The 22,330-nt window shown below is 48.1% G+C and overlaps 1 protein-coding gene across 5 annotated transcripts in view; it reads left to right on the forward strand.

Annotated features, from left to right (window-relative positions):
- Nucleotides 1-22,330, forward strand: part of LOC583635 (DNA ligase 1) — a 67,707-nt gene that overhangs the window by 12,886 nt on the left and 32,491 nt on the right. The window lies entirely within an intron of this gene.

Genomic DNA, 22,330 nt, shown 5'->3' on the forward strand with positions numbered 1-22,330 from the left:
CATGTCATTAAAGTGATTTTTTGCAAACCAGGAAATACAGTTTACAAACTGATATGTATCTGTTTAAAAACTTGTTTACTAAGCATAATTTGTATGGTTATCCAGGCCTTAAATTTCGTCATTTTTAGGGCAAGGCCAGTTTGGCCTTAAAGTACCTCATATTTTTAAGGGCACCAAGGCCATTACAAAGGGCACCAAGGCCAAAATATTTTTTACAAAAAGGGCATCAAGGCCAAAAAAAAAATTGATTCTATTTTTGTTAGATGTCATGTGTATTTTATAATGAAACTTGTGCGGGATCAATTTCCCATGACTTTTAGCACCAGCTTCTTCACAGAATGTCTACGGTACATACAAACAACGGCGGTAGCCCCGCAAGCCTTAGATTAAGCAGCCAGGAGTAAGGGGCAATTTTTTTTTCTAAAGTTGCCCCTTGCCCACGGAAATTTACCAGAGCAAGGGGCAATTCCCTAAGAACCAGGGGCAATTTTCCAAAAACAGATACACTAGGCCCCTAATCTAAATATAAGTTCAAAGATACAATGTTAATTTCATAATGTGAATAGAACGATCAATTTAATAACTTTTTAATCCTAACAATATCAACAGGAAAGATTGATTAAGAACATCAAACTTGCATATTTTAAAGTAACCAAAAATATTGATGAGCAAATGAATAAATAAATTGTAAATTTCACAAACATCGAAAGTCAGAAGGACTTGGCAAGTTTACCGGGTATCCCAAATCGAAATCGCATCTCACACACAAACCTTCCGCCACACTCTCGGTAACTGGTAGTAGGAGAAAATTTGAAGAAATTATCTTTTTAATTGTTGTATAACCAACCCAGGGAAAAAATTAAGTTTTTCATTTCGGGGGCTCCATTTCAAATTTTTGGGAAATTTTCGGGGGCTACTTTTTCAAATTTTGGGGGCTTTTTTTTCCATTTCGGGGGCTACTTTTTCATTAATTCTTAAAAGGACAGGCCTAGGGAGTCTACAGTTTGTTGAGATTTGTTTAGTAGGCTAAGGTTTCGGGCTTCCTGCTTCATAATTGCCTATTAAAAAAGAAACCCCTTTTTCTAGTTCAATTAACTAAGTTTTCATGCATTGATTTGATGCAAGAACTGTGACATAATAGACCTCTAGCTTGTGATTATTTCTGGCCATGAATTTCGATAATCATTTTTCAAAGTAAAGTTTTTCCAAGAAAATCAGACAGTCGTTTAAAAACTTAGACATTAGTAATACTTTTACTAATTCTAAGCTCAGGTTTCGTACATCTATTCACGAAACTACATGTATATTGAAATCGCGGCAATAATGATACAAACCAACAGATAGCAATTTCAAAGTGTCAAAACTCTTTGACTCAGCTCAACTCACACACTGCACAGCGCGCAGCGTGACTCCAGGAAGGTCCAACACCGGCCGCCGCAGCCGTCCGCCTGCGGTGCTTGTGTTGGAGCCTCCTGGAGTTAACTGCCGCGCAGCGTCCGTCATGGTGATTTTGTCTGATTTTCTTTACTTTAAAGAAATGATTATCAAAATTACGTAAACATGGCGATGTTGGAAAATAATCACAAAATAGGCTTTAAGTTCATACCTCTATTCATGGAAACTTTATAAAATTGCGGCAATCATGATGGAAAGATTTCAGTTTCGCGATTAGAGGTCTAGGTTCAGCTAATATGATCCACCAAAACAAAATCGACCGCGAAAAACTCGATCCCTACTCGATCTCGCAACTGCGAAAACGTACGTGTTTTGGCATACTTGCGTGCGACATGGTAAGCCAGGTAAGGTCTGGAATATGGTTCGATTTTTTTTTACGACCGATTTTTTTGTGTATACAATTTTACACGGAGATTCAGCAAAACGAAGCTAGTAGAGAGCTCATGGGCAGCAAACTGTTCGTGATTCGTGCTGTTCTAATAATTTATGGGCGCATTTTCACGGAAAACACTTGCGCCTTGCCGTCTAGTTTTAGATGATTATGGGCGCAATTGGTGGTTTTATGAGCGCAAATTTCTAAAAAGGGGCACGTCCAGTTGGAAAAAAAGGCACGTCGGCCAGTTTGAAAAAAAAGGGCACGGCCTTTTTGGCCGTGAATTTATCTTTAATTGGGAGAGCACCACGGCCAGTCGATGGCCGTCGATTATTTTAAGGCCTGATGTGGGTTCACGACACCCTTTTACCACCAGCTGATATAAGATTACACCTGTGTGTAGGGGGGGGGGGTGGTGTCTTATTTGAGAAGAGTGCAGAGAGCTGTGTGATGTGGGTTCACGACACCCTTTTACCACCAGCTGATACAAGATAACTCCTGTGTGGGGGGGGGGGGGATCGTCATGTTTGAGAAGAGTGCAGAGAGCTGTGTGATGTGGGTGCATGTTCACCCTTTTACCACCAGCTGATATAAGATTACACCTGTGTGTACGGTGGGAAGGTTGTCACATTTGAGATGAGTGCATAGAGCTGTGTGATGTGGGTTCACCACACCCTTTTACCACCAGCTGATATATGTTTACACCTGTGTGTAGGGGGGGGGGGGGGGGGTGGTGTCTTATTTGAGAAGAGTGCAGAGAGCTGTGTGATGTGGGTGCATGTACACCCTTTTACCACCAGGTGAAATATAATTACATTTGTGTGTAAGGGGGGGGGGGGGGTTGTCATGTTTGAGGTGAGTGCAGAGAGCTGTGTGATGTGGGTTCACCACACCCTTTTACCACCAGCTGAAATATGATTACATTTGTGTGTAAGGGGGGGGGGGTGTCATATTTGAGATGAGTGCAGAAGGCTGTGTGATGTGGGTTCATGACACCCTTTTACCACCAACTGATACATGATTACTCTTGTGTGTAGGGGGGAGGATTGTCATATTTGAAAAGAGTGCAGAGAGCTGTGTGATGTGGGTTCACGACACCCTTTTACCACCAGCTGATACAAGGTTACTCCTGTGTGTAGGGGGGGGGGGGGATCGTCATGTTTGAAAAGAGTGCAGAGAGCTGTGTGATGTGGGTGCATGTACACCCTTTTACCACCAGCTGATATAAGATTACACCTGTGTGTTCGGTGGGAAGGTTGTCACATTTGAGATGAGTGCATAGAGCTGTGTGATGTGGGTTCACCACACCCTTTTACCACCAGCTGAAATATGATTACATTTGTGTTTAGGGGGGAGGATTGTCATATTTGAGAAGAGTGCAGAGAGCTGTGTGATGTGAGTTCACCACAACCTTCTACCACCAGCTGTTACATGATTACTCTTGTGTGTAGTGGGGAGGATTGTCATATTTGAGAAGAGTGCAGAGAGCTGTGTGATGTGGGTTCACCACACCCTTTTACCACCAGCTGAAATATAATTACATTTGTGTGTAAAGGGGGGGGGGGGGGTTGTCATGTTTGAGATGAGTGCAGAGAGCTGTTTGATGTGGGTTCAGCACACCCTTTTACCACCAGCTGAAATATGATTACATTTGTGTGTAAGGGGGGGGGGGTGTCATATTTGAGATGAGTGCAGAAGGCTGTGTGATGTGGGTTCACGACACCCTTTTACCACCAGCTGATACATGATTACTCTTGTGTGTAGGGGGGAGGATTGTCATATTTGAGAAGAGTGCAGAGAGCTGTGTGATGTGGGTTCACGACACCCTTTTACCACCAGCTGATACAAGGTTACTCCTGTGTGTAGGGGGGGGGGGGGATCATCATGTTTGAGAAGAGTGCAGAGAGCTGTGTGATGTGGGTGCATGTACACCCTTTTACCACCAGCTGATATAAGATTACACTTGTGTGTACGGTGGGAAGGTTGTCACATTTGAGATGAGTGCATAGAGCTGTGTGATGTGGGTTCACCACACCCTTTGCCACCAGCTGAAATATGATTACATTTGTGTGTAAGGGGGGGGGGGGGGTTGTCATGTTTGAGATGAGTGCAGAGAGCTGTGTGATGTGGGTTCACGACACCCTTTTACCACCAGCTGATACATGATTACTCTTGTGTGTAGGGGGGAGGATTGTCATATTTGAGAAGAGTGCAGAGAGCTGTGTGATGTGGGTTCATGACACCCTTTTACCACCAGCTGATACAAAATTACTCCTGTGTGTAGGGGGGGGGGGGATCGTCATGTTTGAGAAGAGTGCAGAGAGCTGTGTGATGTGGGTGCATGTACACCCTGTTACCACCAGCTGATATAAGATTACACCTGTGTGTAGGGGGGGGGGGGGGGGTAGTGTCTTATTTGAGAAGAGAGCTGTGTGATGTGGGTTCACGACACCCTTTTACCACCAGCTGATACAAGATTACTCCTGTGTGTAGGGGGGGGGGGGGGGGATCGTCATGTTTGAGAAGAGTGCAGAGAGCTGTGTGATGTGGGTGCATGTTCACCCTTTTACCACCAGCTGATATAAGATTAACCTGTGTGTACGGTGGGAAGGTTGTCACATTTGAGATGAGTGCATAGAGCTGTGTGATGTGGGTTCACCACCCCTTTTACCACCAGCTGAAATATAATTACATTAGTGTGTAAGGGGGGGGGGGGTTGTCATGTTTGAGATGAGTGCAGAGAGCTGTGTGATGTGGGTGCATGTTCACCCTTTTACCACCAGCTGATATATGTTTACACCTGTGTGTAGGGGGGGGGGGGGGTGGTGGTGTCTTATTTGAGAAGAGTGCAGAGAGCTGTGTGATGTGGGTGCATGTACACCCTTTTACCACCAGCTGAAATATAATTACATTAGTGTGTAAGGGGGGGGGGGTTGTCATGTTTGAGATGAGTGCAGAGAGCTGTGTGATGTGGGTTCACCATCCCCTTTTACCACCAGCTGAAATATGATTACATTTGTGTGTAAGGGGGGGGGGGTGTCATATTTAAGATGAGTGCAGAAGGCTGTGTGATGTGGGTTCACGACACCCTTTTACCACCAGCTGATACATGATTACTCTTGTGTTTAGGGGGGAGGATTGTCATATTTGAGAAGAGTGCAGAGAGCTGTGTGATGTGAGTTCACCACACCCTTCTACCACCAGCTGTTACATGATTACTCTTGTGTGTAGTGGGGAGGATTGTCATATTTGAGAAGAGTGCAGAGAGCTGTGTGATGTGGGTTCACCACACCCTTTTACCACCAGCTGAAATATAATTACATTTGTGTGTAAAGGGGGGGGGGGGGGGTTGTCATGTTTGAGATGAGTGCAGAGAGCTGTTTGATGTGGGTTCAGCACACCCTTTTACCACCAGCTGAAATATGATTACATTTGTGTGTAAGGGGGTGGGGGGTGTCATATTTGAGATGAGTGCAGAAGGCTGTGTGATGTGGGTTCACGACACCCTTTTACCACCAGCTGATACATGATTACTCTTGTGTGTAGGGGGGAGGATTGTCATGTTTGAGAAGAGTGCAGAGAGCTGTGTGATGTGGGTTCACGACACCCTTTTACCACCAGCTGATACAAGGTTACTCCTGTGTGTAGGGGGGGGGGGGGGATCGTCATGTTTGAGAAGAGTGCAGAGAACTGTGTGATGTGGGTGCATGTACACCCTTTTACCACCAGCTGATATAAGATTACACTTGTGTGTACGGTGGGAAGGTTGTCACATTTGAGATGAGTGCATAGAGCTCTGTGATGTGGGTTCACCACACCCTTTGCCACCAGCTGAAATATGATTACATTTGTGTGTAAGGGGGGGGGGGGGGGTTGTCATGTTTGAGATGAGTGCAGAGAGCTGTGTGATGTGGGTTCACGACACCCTTTTACCACCAGCTGATACATGATTACTCTTGTGTGAAGGGGGGAGGATTGTCATATTTGAGAAGAGTGCAGAGAGCTGTGTGATGTGGGTTCACGACACCCTTTTACCACCAGCTGATACAAAATTACTCCTGTGTGTAGGGGGGGGGGGGATCGTCATGTTTGAGAAGAGTGCAGAGAGCTGTGTGATGTGGGTGCATGTACACCCTGTTACCACCAGCTGATATAAGATTACACCTGTGTGTAGGGGGGGGGGGGGTAGTGTCTTATTTGAGAAGAGAGCTGTGTGATGTGGGTTCACGACACCCTTTTACCACCTGCTGATACAAGATTACTCCTGTGTGTAGGGGGGGGGGATCGTCATGTTTGAGAAGAGTGCAGAGAGCTGTGTGATGTGGGTGCATGTTCACCCTTTTACCACCAGTGATATAAGATTACACCTGTGTGTACAATGGGGGTTCATGACACCTTTTACCACCAGCTGATACAAAATTACTCCTGTGTGTAGGGAGGGGGGATCGTCATGTTTGAGAAGAGTGCAGAGAGCTGTGTGATGTGGGTGCATGTACACCCTGTAACCACCAGCTGATATAAGATTACACCTGTGTGTAGGGGGGGGGGGTAGTGTCTTATTTGAGAAGAGTGTAGAGAGCTGTGTGATGTGGGTTCACCACACCCTTTTACCATCAGCTGAAATATGATTACATTTGTGTGTAAGGGGGGGGGGGGGGGTGTCATATTGAAGATGAGTGCAGAAGGCTGTGTGATGTGGGTTCACGACACTCTTTTACCACCAGCTGATACATGATTACTCTTGTGTGTAGGGGGGAGGATTGTCATATTTGAGAGAAGAGTGCAGAGAGCTGTGTGATGTGGGTTCACGACACCCTTTTACCACCAGCTGATACAAGGTTACTCCTGTGTGTAGGGGTGGGGGGGATTGTCATGTTTGAAAAGAGTGCAGAGAGCTGTGTGATGTTGGTGCATGTACACCCTTTTACCACCAGCTGATATAAGATTACACCTGTGTGTACGGTGGGAAGGTTGTCACATTTGAGATGAGTGCATAGAGCTGTGTGATGTGGGTTCTCCACACCTTTGCCACCAGCTGAAATATGATTACATTTGTGTGTAAGGGGGGGGGGGGTTGTCATGTTTGAGATGAGTGCAGAGAGCTGTGTGATGTGGGTTCACAACACCCTTTTATCACCAGCTGATACATGATTACTCTTGTGTGTAGGGGGGAGGATTGTCATATTTGAGAAGAGTGCAGAGAGCTGTGTGATGTGGGTTCATGACACCCTTTTACTACCAGCTGATACAAGATTACTCCTGTGTGTAGGGGGGGGGGGGATCGTCATGTTTGAGAAGAGTGCAGAGAGCTGTGTGATGTGGGTGCATGTACACCCTTTTACCACCAGCTGATATAAGATTACACCTGTGTGTAGGGGGGGGGGGGGTAGTGTCTTATTTGAGAAGAGAGCTGTGTGATGTGGGTTCACGACACCCTTTTACCACCAGCTGATACAAGATTACTCCTGTGTGTAGGGGGGGGGGATCGTCATGTTTGAGAAGAGTGCAGAGAGCTGTGTGATGTGGGTTCACCACACCCTTTTACCACCAGCTGAAATATGATATTACATTTGTGCGTAAGGGGGGGGGGTGTCATATTTGAGATGAGTGCAGAAGGCTGTGTGATGTGGGTTCACGACACCCTTTTACCACCAGCTGATACATGATTACTCTTGTGTGTAGGGGGGAGGATTGTCATATCTGAGAAGAGTGCAGTGATGTGGGTTCACGGCACCCTTTTACCACCAGCTGATATATGTTTACACCTGTGTGTAGGGGGGGGGGGGGTGGTGTCTCATTTGAGAAGAGTGCAGAGAGCTGTGTGATAAGGGTGCATGTACACTCTTTAACCACCAGCTGAAATATAATTACATTTGTGTATGAGGGGGGGGGGGGGGTTGTCATGTTTGAGGTGAGTGCAGAAAGCTGTGTGATGTGGGTTCACCACACCCTTTTACCACCAGCTGAAATATGATTACATTTGTGTGTTAGGGGGGGGGGGGGTGTCATATTTGAGATGAGTGCAGGAGGCTGTGTGATGTGGGTTCACGACACCCTTTTACCACCAGCTGATACATGATTACTCTTGTGTGTAGGGGGGAGGATTGTCATATTTGAGAAGAGTGCAGAGAGCTGTGTGATGTGGGTTCACGGCACCCTTTTACCACCAGCTGATACAAGGTTACTCCTGTGTGTAGGGGGGGGGGGGGGACCGTCATGTTTGAGAAGAGTGCAGAGAGCTGTGTGATGTGGGTGCATGTACACCCTTTTACCACCAGCTGATATAAGATTACACCTGTGTGTACGGTGGGAAGGTTGTCACATTTGAGATGAGTGCATAGAGCTGTGTGATGTGGGTTCACCACACCCTTTGCCACCAGCTGAAATATCATTACATTTGTGTGTAATGGGGGGGGGGGGGGTTGTCATGTTTGAGATGAGTGCAGAGAGCTGTGTGATGTGGGTTCACGACACCCTTTTACCACCAGCTGATACATGATTACTCTTGTGTGTAGGGGGAGGATTGTCATATTTGAGAAGAGTGCAGAGAGCTGTTGATGTGGGTTCACGGCACCCTTTTACCACCAGCTGATACAAGGTTACTCCTGTGTGTAGGGGGGAGGATTGTCATATTTGAGAAGAGTGCAGAGAGCTGTGTGATGTGGTTTCACCACACCCTTTTACCACCAGCTGATATATGTTTACACCTGTGTGTAGGGGGGGGGGGGTGGTGTCTTATTTGAGAAGAGTGCAGAGAGCTGTGTGATGTGGGTGCATGTACACCCTTTTACCACCAGCTGAAATATAATTACATTTGTGTGTAAGGGGGGGGGGGGGTTGTCATGTTTGAGGTGAGTGCAGAGAGCTGTGTGATGTGGGTTCACCACACCCTTTTACCACCAGCTGAAATATGATTACATTTGTGTGTAAGGGGGGGGGGGGGGGTGTCATATTTGAGATGAGTGCAGAAGGCTGTGTGATGTGGGTTCACGACACCCTTTTACCACCAGCTGATACATGATTACTCTTGTGTGTAGGGGGGAGGATTGTCATATTTGAGAAGAGTGCAGAGAGCTGTGTGATGTGGGTTCACGGCACCCTTTTACCACCAGCTGATACAAGGTTACTCCTGTGTGTAGGCGGGGGGGGGGGGGGGGGGGGATCGTCATGTTTGAGAAGAGTGCAGAGAGCTGTGTGATGTGGGTGCATGTACACTTTTACCACCAGCTGATATAAGATTACACCTGTGTGTACGGTGGGAAGGTTGTCACATTTGAGATGAGTGCATAGAGCTGTGTGATGTGGGTGCATGTACACTCTTTTACCACTAGCTGAAATATAATTACATTTGTGTATGGGGGGGGGGTGTCATGTTTGAGATGAGTGCAGACAGCTGTGTGATGTGGGTTCACGGCACCCTTTTACCACCAGCTGATATATGTTTACACCTGTGTGTAGGGGGGGGGGGGGTGGTGTCTTATTTGAGAAGAGTGCAGAGAGCTGTGTGATGTGGGTGCATGTACACTCTTTAACCACCAGCTGAAATATAATTACATTTGTGTATGAGGGGGGGGGGGGTTGTCATGTTTGAGGTGAGTGCAGAGAGCTGTGTGATGTGGGTTCACCACACCCTTTTACCACCAGCTGAAATATGATTACATTTGTGTGTAAGGGGGGGGGGGTGTCATATTTGAGATGAGTGCAGGAGGCTGTGTGATGTGGGTTCACGACACCCTTTTACCACCAGCTGATACATGATTACTCTTGTGTGTAGGGGGGAGGATTGTCATATTTGAGAAGAGTGCAGAGAGCTGTGTGATGTGGGTTCACGGCACCCTTTTACCACCAGCTGATACAAGGTTACTCCTGTGTGTAGGGGGGGGGGGGGACCGTCATGTTTGAGAAGAGTGCAGAGAGCTGTGTGATGTGGGTGCATGTACACCCTTTTACCACCAGCTGATATAAGATTACACCTGTGTGTACGGTGGGAAGGTTGTCACATTTGAGATGAGTGCATAGAGCTGTGTGATGTGGGTTCACCACACCCTTTGCCACCAGCTGAAATATCATTACATTTGTGTGTAATGGGGGGGGGGGTTGTCATGTTTGAGATGAGTGCAGAGAGCTGTGTGATGTGGGTTCACGACACCCTTTTACCACCAGCTGATACAAAATTACTCCTGTGTGTAGGGGGGGGGGGGATCGTCATGTTTGAGAAGAGTGCAGAGAGCTGTGTGATGTGGGTGCATGTACACCCTGTTACCACCAGCTGATATAAGATTACACCTGTGTGTAGGGGGGGGGGGGGGGACCGTCATGTTTGAGAAGAGTGCAGAGAGCTGTGTGATGTGGGTGCATGTACACCCTTTTACCACCAGCTGATATAAGATTACACCTGTGTGTACGGTGGGAAGGTTGTCACATTTGAGATGAGTGCATAGAGCTGTGTGATGTGGGTTCACCACACCCTTTGCCACCAGCTGAAATATCATTACATTTGTGTGTAATGGGGGGGGGGGGGGTTGTCATGTTTGAGATGAGTGCAGAGAGCTGTGTGATGTGGGTTCACGACACCCTTTTACCACCAGCTGATACATGATTACTCTTGTGTGTAGGGGGAGGATTGTCATATTTGAGAAGAGTGCAGAGAGCTGTGTGATGTGGGTTCACGGCACCCTTTTACCACCAGCTGATACAAGGTTACTCTGTGTGTAGGGGGGAGGATTGTCATATTTGAGAAGAGTGCAGAGAGCTGTGTGATGTGGTTTCACCACCTTTTACCACCAGCTGATATATGTTTACACCTGTGTGTAGGGGGGGGGGTGGTGTCTTATTTGAGAAGAGTGCAGAGAGCTGTGTGATGTGGGTGCATGTACACCCTTTTACCACCAGCTGAAAATAATTACATTTGTGTGTAAGGGGGGGGGGGGGTTGTCATGTTTGAGGTGAGTGCAGAGAGCTGTGTGATGTGGGTTCACCACACCCTTTTACCACCAGCTGAAATATGATTACATTTGTGTGTAAGGGGGGGGGGTGTCATATTTGAGATGAGTGCAGAAGGCTGTGTGATGTGGGTTCACGACACCCTTTTACCACCAGCTGATACATGATTACTCTTGTGTGTAGGGGGGAGGATTGTCATATTTGAGAAGAGTGCAGAGAGCTGTGTGATGTGGGTTCACGGCACCTTTTACCACCAGCTGATACAAGGTTACTCTGTGTGTAGGGGGGGGGGGGGGGGGGGGGGGGGATCGTCATGTTTGAGAAGAGTGCAGAGAGCTGTGTGATGTGGGTGCATGTACACTCTTTTACCACCAGCTGATATAAGATTACACCTGTGTGTACGGTGGGAAGGTTGTCACATTTGAGATGAGTGCATAGAGCTGTGTGATGTGGGTGCATGTACACTCTTTTACCACTAGCTGAAATATAATTACATTTGTGTATGGGGGGGGGGGTTGTCATGTTTGAGATGAGTGCAGAGAGCTGTGTGATGTGGGTTCACGGCACCCTTTTACCACCAGCTGATATATGTTTACACCTGTGTGTAGGGGGGGGGGGGTGGTGTCTTATTTGAGAAGAGTGCAGAGAGCTGTGTGATGTGGGTGCATGTACACTCTTTAACCACCAGCTGAAATATAATTACATTTGTGTATGAGGGGGGGGGGGGGGTTGTCATGTTTGAGGTGAGTGCAGAGAGCTGTGTGATGTGGGTTCACCACACCCTTTTACCACCAGCTGAAATATGATTACATTTGTGTGTGAAGGGGGGGGGGGTGTCATATTTGAGATGAGTGCAGGAGGCTGTGTGATGTGGGTTCACGACACCCTTTACCACCAGCTGATACATGATTACTCTTGTGTGTAGGGGGGAGGATTGTCATATTTGAGAAGAGTGCAGAGAGCTGTGTGATGTGGGTTCACGGCACCCTTTTACCACCAGCTGATACAAGGTTACTCCTGTGTGTAGGGGGGGGGGGGACGTCATGTTTGAGAAGAGTGCAGAGAGCTGTGTGATGTGGGTGCATGTACACCCTTTTACCACCAGCTGATATAAGATTACACCTGTGTGTACGGTGGGAAGGTTGTCACATTTGAGATGAGTGCATAGAGCTGTGTGATGTGGGTTCACCACACCCTTTGCCACCAGCTGAAATATCATTACATTTGTGTGTAATGGGGGGGGGGGGGGGGGTTGTCAGTTTGAGATGAGTGCAGAGAGCTGTGTGATGTGGGTTCACGACACCCTTTTACCACCAGCTGATACAAAATTACTCCTGTGTGTAGGGGGGGGGGGATCGTCATGTTTGAGAAGAGTGCAGAGAGCTGTGTGATGTGGGTGCATGTACACCCTGTTACCACCAGCTGATATAAGATTACACCTGTGTGTAGGGGGGGGGGGTAGTGTCTTATTTGAGAAGAGAGCTGTGTGATGTGGGTTCACGACACCCTTTTACCACCTGCTGATACAAGATTACTCCTGTGTGTAGGGGGGGGGGGGGATCGTCATGTTTGAGAAGAGTGCAGAGAGCTGTGTGATGTGGGTGCATGTTCACCCTTTTACCACCAGCTGATATAAGATTACACCGTGTGTACAATGGGGGTTCATGACACCCTTTTACCACCAGCTGATACAAAATTACTCCTGTGTGTAGGGAGGGGATCGTCATGTTTGAGAAGAGTGCAGAGAGCTGTGTGATGTGGGTGCATGTACACCCTGTAACCACCAGCTGATATAAGATTACACCTGTGTGTAGGGGGGGGGGTAGTGTCTTATTTGAGAAGAGTGTAGAGAGCTGTGTGATGTGGGTTCACCACACCCTTTTACCATCAGCTGAAATATGATTACATTTGTGTGTAAGGGGGGGGGTGTCATATTGAAGATGAGTGCAGAAGGCTGTGTGATGTGGGTTCACGACACTCTTTTACCACCAGCTGATACATGATTACTCTTGTGTGTAGGGGGGAGGATTGTCATATTTGAGAAGAGTGCAGAGAGCTGTGTGATGTGGGTTCACGACACCCTTTTACCACCAGCTGATACAAGGTTACTCCTGTGTGTAGGGGTGGGGGGGATTGTCATGTTGAAAAGAGTGCAGAGAGCTGTGTGATGTTGGTGCATGTACACCCTTTTACCACCAGCTGATATAAGATTACACCTGTGTGTACGGTGGGAAGGTTGTCACATTTGAGATGAGTGCATAGAGCTGTGTGATGTGGGTTCTCCACACCCTTTGCCACCAGCTGAAATATGATTACATTTGTGTGTAAGGGGGGGGGGGGGGGTTGTCATGTTTGAGATGAGTGCAGAGAGCTGTGTGATGTGGGTTCACAACACCCTTTTATCACCAGCTGATATATGATTACTCTTGTGTGTAGGGGGGAGGATTGTCATATTTGAGAAGAGTGCAGAGAGCTGTGTGATGTGGGTTCATGACACCCTTTTACTACCAGCTGATACAAGATTACTCCTGTGTGTAGGGGGGGGGGGGGGATCGTCATGTTTGAGAAGAGTGCAGAGAGCTGTGTGATGTGGGTGCATGTACACCCTTTTACCACCAGCTGATATAAGATTACACCTGTGTGTAGGGGGGGGGGGGTAGTGTCTTATTTGAGAAGAGAGCTGTGTGATGTGGGTTCACGACACCCTTTTACCACCAGCTGATACAAGATTACTCCTGTGTGTAGGGGGGGGGGGATCGTCATGTTTGAGAAGAGTGCAGAGAGCTGTGTGATGTGGGTTCACCACACCCTTTTACCACCAGCTGAAATATGATATTACATTTGTGCGTAAGGGGGGGGGGGGGGTGTCATATTTGAGATGAGTGCAGAAGGCTGTGTGATGTGGGTTCACGACACCCTTTTACCACCAGCTGATACATGATTACTCTTGTGTGTAGGGGGGAGGATTGTCATATCTGAGAAGAGTGCAGTGATGTGGGTTCACGGCACCCTTTTACCACCAGCTGATATATGTTTACACCTGTGTGTAGGGGGGGGGGTGGTGTCTTATTTGAGAAGAGTGCAGAGAGCTGTGTGATGTGGGTGCATGTACACTCTTTAACCACCAGCTGAAATATAATTACATTTGTGTATGAGGGGGGGGGGGGTTGTCATGTTTGAGGTGAGTGCAGAAAGCTGTGTGATGTGGGTTCACCACACCCTTTTACCACCAGCTGAAATATGATTACATTTGTGTGTTAGGGGGGGGGTGTCATATTTGAGATGAGTGCAGGAGGCTGTGTGATGTGGGTTCACGACACCCTTTTACCACCAGCTGATACATGATACTCTTGTGTGTAGGGGGGAGGATTGTCATATTTGAGAAGAGTGCAGAGAGCTGTGTGATGTGGGTTCACGGCACCCTTTTACCACCAGCTGATACAAGGTTACTCCTGTGTGTAGGGGGGGGGGGGGACCGTCATGTTTGAGAAGAGTGCAGAGAGCTGTGTGATGTGGGTGCATGTACACCCTTTTACCACCAGCTGATATAAGATTACACCTGTGTGTACGGTGGGAAGGTTGTCACATTTGAGATGAGTGCATAGAGCTGTGTGATGTGGGTTCACCACACCCTTTGCCACCAGCTGAAATATCATTACATTTGTGTGTAATGGGGGGGGGGGGGTTGTCATGTTTGAGATGAGTGCAGAGAGCTGTGTGATGTGGGTTCACGACACCCTTTTACCACCAGCTGATACATGATTACTCTTGTGTGTAGGGGAGGATTGTCAATGTCATATTTGAGAAGAGTGCAGAGAGCTGTGTGATGTGGGTTCACGGCACCCTTTTACCACCAGCTGATACAAGGTTACTCCTGTGTGTAGGGGGGAGGATTGTCATATTTGAGAAGAGTGCAGAGAGCTGTGTGATGTGGTTTCACCACACCCTTTTACCACCAGCTGATATATGTTTACACCTGTGTGTAGGGGGGGGGGGGGTGGTGTCTTATTTGAGAAGAGTGCAGAGAGCTGTGTGATGTGGGTGCATGTACACCCTTTTACCACCAGCTGAAATATAATTACATTTGTGTGTAAGGGGGGGGGGGGTTGTCATGTTTGAGGTGAGTGCAGAGAGCTGTGTGATGTGGGTTCACCACACCCTTTACCACCAGCTGAAATATGATTACATTTGTGTGTAAGGGGGGGGGGGTGTCATATTTGAGATGAGTGCAGAAGGCTGTGTGATGTGGGTTCACGACACCCTTTTACCACCAGCTGATACATGATTACTCTTGTGTGTAGGGGGGAGGATGTCATATTTGAGAAGAGTGCAGAGAGCTGTGTGATGTGGGTTCACGGCACCCTTTTACCACCAGCTGATACAAGGTTACTCTGTGTGTAGGCGGGGGGGGGGGGGGGGGGGGGGGGGGATCGTCATGTTTGAGAAGAGTGCAGAGAGCTGTGTGATGTGGGTGCATGTACACTCTTTACCACCAGCTGATATAAGATTACACCTGTGTGTACGGTGGGAAGGTTGTCACATTTGAGATGAGTGCATAGAGCTGTGTGATGTGGGTGCATGTACACTCTTTTACCACTAGCTGAAATATAATTACATTTGTGTATGGGGGGGGGGGGGTTGTCATGTTTGAGATGAGTGCAGACAGCTGTGTGATGTGGGTTCACGGCACCTTTTACCACCAGCTGATATATGTTTACACCTGTGTGTAGGGGGGGGGGGGGTGGTGTCTTATTTGAGAAGAGTGCAGAGAGCTGTGTGATGTGGGTGCATGTACACTCTTTAACCACCAGCTGAAATATAATTACATTTGTGTATGAGGGGGGGGGGGGGGGGTGTCATGTTTGAGGTGAGTGCAGAGAGCTGTGTGATGTGGGTTCACCACACCCTTTTACCACCAGCTGAAATATGATTACATTTGTGTGTAAGGGGGGGGGGGGTGTCATATTTGAGATGAGTGCAGGAGGCTGTGTGATGTGGGTTCACGACACCCTTTTACCACCAGCTGATACATGATTACTCTTGTGTGTAGGGGGGAGGATTGTCATATTTGAGAAGAGTGCAGAGAGCTGTGTGATGTGGGTTCACGGCACCCTTTTACCACCAGCTGATACAAGGTTACTCCTGTGTGGGGGGGGGGGGGGGGGACCGTCATGTTTGAGAAGAGTGCAGAGAGCTGTGTGATGTGGGTGCATGTACACCCTTTTACCACCAGCTGATATAAGATTACACCTGTGTGTACGGTGGGAAGGTTGTCACATTTGAGATGAGTGCATAGAGCTGTGTGATGTGGGTTCACCACACCCTTTGCCACCAGCTGAAATATCATTACATTTGTGTGTAATGGGGGGGGGGGGGGGGTTGTCATGTTTGAGATGAGTGCAGAGAGCTGTGTGATGTGGGTTCACGACACCCTTTACCACCAGCTGATACATGATTACTCTTGTGTGTAGGGGGAGGATTGTCATATTTGAGAAGAGTGCAGAGAGCTGTGTGATGTGGGTTCACGGCACCCTTTTACCACCAGCTGATACAAGGTTACTCCTGTGTGTAGGGGGGAGGATTGTCATATTTGAGAAGAGTGCAGAGAGCTGTGTGAAGTGGGTGCATGTACACCCTTTTACCACCAGCTGAAATATAATTACATTTGTGTGTAAGGGGGGGGGGGGGGTTGTCATGTTTGAGGTGAGTGCAGAAAGCTGTGTGATGTGGGTTCACCACACCCTTTTACCACCAGCTGAAATATGATTACATTTGTGTGTAAGGGGGGGGGGTGTCATATTTGAGATGAGTGCAGAAGGCTGTGTGATGTGGGTTCACGACACCCTTTTACCACCAGCTGATACATGATTACTCTTGTGTGTAGGGGGGAGGATTGTCATATTTGAGAAGAGTGCAGAGAGCTGTGTGATGTGGGTTCACGGCACCTTTTACCACCAGCTGATACAAGGTTACTCCTGTGTGTAGGGGGGGGGGGGGGGATCGTCATGTTTGAGAAGAGTGCAGAGAGCTGTGTGATGTGGGTGCATGTACACTCTTTTACCACCAGCTGATATAAGATTACACCTGTGTGTACGGTGGGAAGGTTGTCACATTTGAGATGAGTGCATAGAGCTGTGTGATGTGGGTTCACCACACCTTTTACCACCAGCTGATACATGATTACTCTTATGTGTAGGGGGGAGGATTGTCATATTTGAGAAGAGTGCATATACTTGTGATGTGGGTTCACGACACCCTTTTACCACCAGCTGATACAAGATTACTCCTGTGTGTGGGGGGGGGGGGGGATCGTCATGTTTAAGAAGAGTGCAGAGAGCTGTGTGATGTGGGTGCATGTTCACCCTTTTACCACCAGCTGATATAAGATTACACCTGTGTGTACGGTGGGAAGGTTGTCACATTTGAGATGAGTGCATAGAGCTGTGTGATGTGGGTTCACCACACCCTTTTACCACCAGCTGATATATGTTACACCTGTGTGTAGGGGGGGGGGGGGGGGTGGTGTCTTATTTGAGAAGAGTGCAGAGAGCTGTGTGATGTGGGTGCATGTACACCCTTTTACCACCAGCTGATACATGATTACTCTTGTGTGTAGGGGGGATCGAGGATTGTCATATTTGAGAAGAGTGCAGAGAGCTGTGTGATGTGGGTTCACGGCACCCTTTACCACCAGCTGATACAAGGTACTCCTGTGTGTAGGGGGGGGGGGATCGTCATGTTTGAAAAGAGTGCAGAGAGCTGTGTGATGTCTGTGCATGTACACCCTTTTACCACCAGCTGATATAAGATTACACCTGTGTGTACGGTACGTGGGAAGGTTGTCACATTTGAGATGAGTGCATAGAGCTGTGTGATGTGGGTCACCACACCCTTTGCCACCAGCTGAAATATCATTACATTTGTGTGTAAGGGGGGGGGGGGGGGTTGTCATGTTTGAGATAAGTGCATAGAGCTGTGTGATGTGGGTTCACCACACCCTTTTACCACCAGCTGATATATGTTTACGCCTGTGTGTAGGGGGGGGGGGGTGGTGTCTTATTTGAGAAGAGTGCAGAGAGCTGTGTGATGTGGGTGCATGTACACCCTTTTACCACCAGCTGATACATGATTACTCTTGTGTGTAGGGGTGATTGAGGACTGTCATATTTGAGAAGAGTGCAGAGAGCTCTGTGATGTGGGTTCACGGCACCCTTTTACCACCAGCTGATACAAGGTTACTCCTGTGTGTAGGGGGGGGGGGATCGTCATGTTTGAGAAGAGTGCAGAGAGCTGTGTGATGTGGGTGCATGACACCCTTTTACCACCAGCTGATATAAGATTACACCTGTGTGTACGGTGGGAAGGTTGTCACATTTGAGATGAGTGCATAGAGCTGTGTGATGTGGGTTCACCACACCCTTTGCCACCAGCTGAAATATCATTACATTTGTGTGTAAGGGGGGGGGGGGGTTGTCATGTTTGAGATGAGTGCAGAGAGCTGTTTGATGTGGGTTCACCACACCCTTTTACCACCAGCTGATATATGTTTACTCCTGTGTGTAGGGGGGGGGGGATCGTCATGTTTGAGAAGAGTGCAGAGAGCTGTGTGATGTGGGTGCATGTACACCCTGTTACCACCAGCTGATATAAGATTACACCTGTGTGTAGGGGGTGGGGTAGTGTCTTATTGAGAAGAGTGCAGAGAGCTGTGTGATGTGGGTTCACGACACCCTTTTACCACCAGCTGATACAAGATTTCTCCTGTGTGTGGGGGGGGGGGGGGGGGATCGTCATGTTAAGAAGAGTGCAGAAAGCTGTGTGATGTGGGTGCATGTTCACCTTTTACCACCAGCTGATATAAGATTACGCCTGTGTGTACGGTGGGAAGGTTGTCACATTTGAGATGAGTGCATAGAGCTGTGTGATGTGGGTTCACCACACCCTTTACCACCAGCTGATATATGTTTACACCTGTGTGTAGGGGGGGGGGGGTGGTGTCTTATTTGAGAAGAGTGCAGAGAGCTGTGTGATGTGGGTGCATGTACACCCTTTACCACCAGCTGATACATGATTACTCTTTTGTGTAGGGGGGATCGAGGATTGTCATATTTGAGAAGAGTGCAGAGAGCTGTGTGATGTGGGTTCACGGCACCCTTTTACCACCAGCTGATACAAGGTTACTCCTGTGTGTGGGGGGGGGGGGGGGATCGTCATTTGAGAAGAGTGCAGAGAGCTGTGTGATGTCTGTGCATGTACACCCTTTTACCACCAGCTGATATAAGATTACACCTGTGTGTACGGTGGGAAGGTTGTCACATTTGAGATGAGTGCATAGAGCTGTGTGATGTGGGTTCACCACACCCTTTGCCACCAGCTGAAATATCATTACATTTGTGTGTAAGGGGGGGGGGGGGTTGTCATGTTTGAGATAAGTGCATAGAGCTGTGTGATGTGGGTTCACCACACCCTTTTACCACCAGCTGATATATGTTTACGCCTGTGTGTAGGGGGGGGGGGGGTGGTGTCTTATTTGAGAAGAGTGCAGAGAGCTGTGTGATGTGGGTGCATGTACACCTTTTACCACCAGCTGATACATGATTACTCTTGTGTGTAGGGGGGATTGAGGATTGTAATATTTGAGAAGAGTGCAGACAGCTGTGTGATGTGGGTTCACGGCACCCTTTTACCACCAGCTGATACAAGGTTACTCCTGTGTGTAGGGGGGGGGGATCGTCATGTTTGAGAAGAGTGCAGAGAGCTGTGTGATGTGGGTTCACCACACCCTTTGCCACCAGCTGAAATATCATTACATTTGTGTGTAAGGGGGGGGGGGGGGGTTGTCATGTTTGAGATGAGTGCAGAGAGCTGTGTGATGTGGGTTCACGACACCCTTTTACCACCAGCTGATACATGATTACTCTTGTGTGTAGGGGGAGGATTGTCATATTTGAGAAGAGTGCAGAGAGCTGTGTGATGTGGGTTCACGGCACCCTTTTACCACCAGCTGATACAAGGTTACTCCTGTGTGTAGGGGGGGGGGGGATCGTCATGTTTGAGAAGAGTGCAGAGAGCTGTGTGATGTGGGTGCATGTACACCCTTTTACCACCAGCTGATATAAGATTACACCTGTGTGTACGGTGGGAAGGTTGTCACATTTGAGATGAGTGCATGAGCTGTGTGATGTGGGTTCACCACACCTTTGCCACCAGCTGAAATATCATTACATTTGTGTGTAAGGGGGGGGGGGTTGTCATGTTGAGATGAGTGCAGAGAGCTGTGTGATGTGGGTTCACGACACCCTTTTACCACCAGCTGATACATGATTACTCTTGTGTGTAGGGGGAGGATTGTCATATTTGAGAAGAGTGCAGAGAGCTGTGTGATGTGGTTCACCACACCCTTTACCACCAGCTGATATATGTTTACACCTGTGTGTAGGGGGGGGGGGTGGTGTCTTATTTGAGAAGAGTGCAGAGAGCTGTGTGATGTGGGTGCATGTTCACTCTTTTACCACCAGCTGATATAAAATTACACCTGTGTGTACGGGGGAAGGTTGTCACATTTGAGATGAGTGCATAGAGCTGTGTGATGTGGGTTCACCACACCCGTTTACCACCAGCTGATATATGTTTACACCTGTGTGTAGGGGGGGGGGGGGTGGGTCTAATTTGAGAAGAGTGCAGAGAGCTGTGTGATGTGGGTGCATGTACACCTTTTACCACCAGCTGATATATGATGACTTTGTGTGTAAGGGGGAGGGTTGTCATGTTTTAAAAGAGTGCAGAGCTGTGTGATGTGGGTTGACCACACCCTTTTACCACCAGCTGATATATGTTTACACCTGTGTGTAGGGGGGGGGGGGTGGTGTCTTATTTGAGAAGAGTGCAGAGAGCTGTGTGATGTGGGTGCATGTACACCCTTTTACCACCAGCTGAAATATAATTACATTTGTGTGTAAGGGGGGGGGGGGGGGGTTGTCATGTTTGAGGTGAGTGCATAGAGCTGTGTGATGTGGGTTCACCACACCCTTTTACCACCAGCTGAAATATGATTACATTTGTGTGTAAGGGGGGGGGGGGTGTCATATTGAGATGAGTGCAGAAGGCTGTGTGATGTGGGTTCACGACACCCTTTTACCACCAGCTGATACATGATTACTCTTGTGTGTAGGGGGAGGATTGTCATATTTGAGAAGAGTGCAGAGAGCTGTGTGATGTGGTTTCACCACACCCTTTTACCACCAGCTGATATATGTTTACACCTGTGTGTAGGGGGGGGGGGGGGGGAGGTAGTGTCTTATTTGAGAAGAGTGCAGAGAGCTGTGTGATGTGGGTGCATGTACACCCTTTTACCACCAGCTGAAATATAATTACATTTGTGTGTAAGGGGGGGGGGGGGTTGTCATGTTTGAGGTGAGTGCAGAGAGCTGTGTGATGTGGGTTCACCACACCCTTTTACCACCAGCTGAAATATGATTACATTTGTGTGTAAGGGGGGGGGGGGGGTGTCATATTTGACATGAGTGCAGAAGGCTGTGTGATGTGGGTTCACCACACCCTTTTACCACCAGCTGATACAAGATTTCTCCTGTGTGTGGGGGGGGGGGGGGATCGTCATGTTTAAGAAGAGTGCAGAAAGCTGTGTGATGTGGGTGCATGTTCACCTTTTTACCACCAGCTGATATAAGATTACGCCTGTGTGTACGGGGGGAAGGTTGTCACATTTGAGATGAGTGCATAGAGCTGTGTGATGTGGGTTCACCACACCCTTTTACCACCAGCTGATATATGTTTACACCTGTGTGTAGGGGGGGGGGGTGGTGTCTTATTTGAGAAGAGTGCAGAGAGCTGTGTGATGTGGGTGCATGTACACCCTTTACCACCAGCTGATACATGATTACTCTTGTGTGTAGGGGGGATCGAGGATTGTCATATTTGAGAAGAGTGCAGAGAGCTGTGTGATGTGGGTTCACGGCACCCTTTTACCACCAGCTGATACAAGGTTACTCCTGTGTGTAGGGGGGGGGGGATCGTCATGTTTGAGAAGAGTGCAGAGAGCTGTGTGATGTCTGTGCATGTACACCCTATTACCACCAGCTGATATAAGATACACCTGTGTGTACGGTGGGAAGGTTGTCACATTTGAGATGAGTGCATAGAGCTGTGTGATGTGGGTTCACCACACCCTTTGCCACCAGCTGAAATATCATTACATTGTTTGTAAGGGGGGGGGGGGGGGGTTGTCATGTTTGAGATGAGTGCAAAGAGCTGTGTGATGTGGGTTCACCACACCCTTTTACCACCAGCTGATATATGTTACACTGTATGTAGGGGGGGGGGGTGGTGTCTTATTTGAGAAGAGTGCAGAGAGCTGTGTGATGTGGGTGCATGTACACCCTTTTACCACCAGCTGATACATGATTACTCTTGTGTGTAGGGGGGATTGAGGATTGTAATATTGAGAAGAGTGCAGACAGCTGTGTGATGTGGGTTCACGGCACCCTTTTACCACCAGCTGATACAAGGTTACTCCTGTGTGTAGGGGGGGGGGGATCGTCA

This window comes from Strongylocentrotus purpuratus, unplaced genomic scaffold, assembly GCF_000002235.5.
Source record: "Strongylocentrotus purpuratus isolate Spur 01 unplaced genomic scaffold, Spur_5.0 spur5_scaffold_18, whole genome shotgun sequence".
Taxonomy (NCBI): domain Eukaryota; kingdom Metazoa; phylum Echinodermata; class Echinoidea; order Camarodonta; family Strongylocentrotidae; genus Strongylocentrotus; species Strongylocentrotus purpuratus.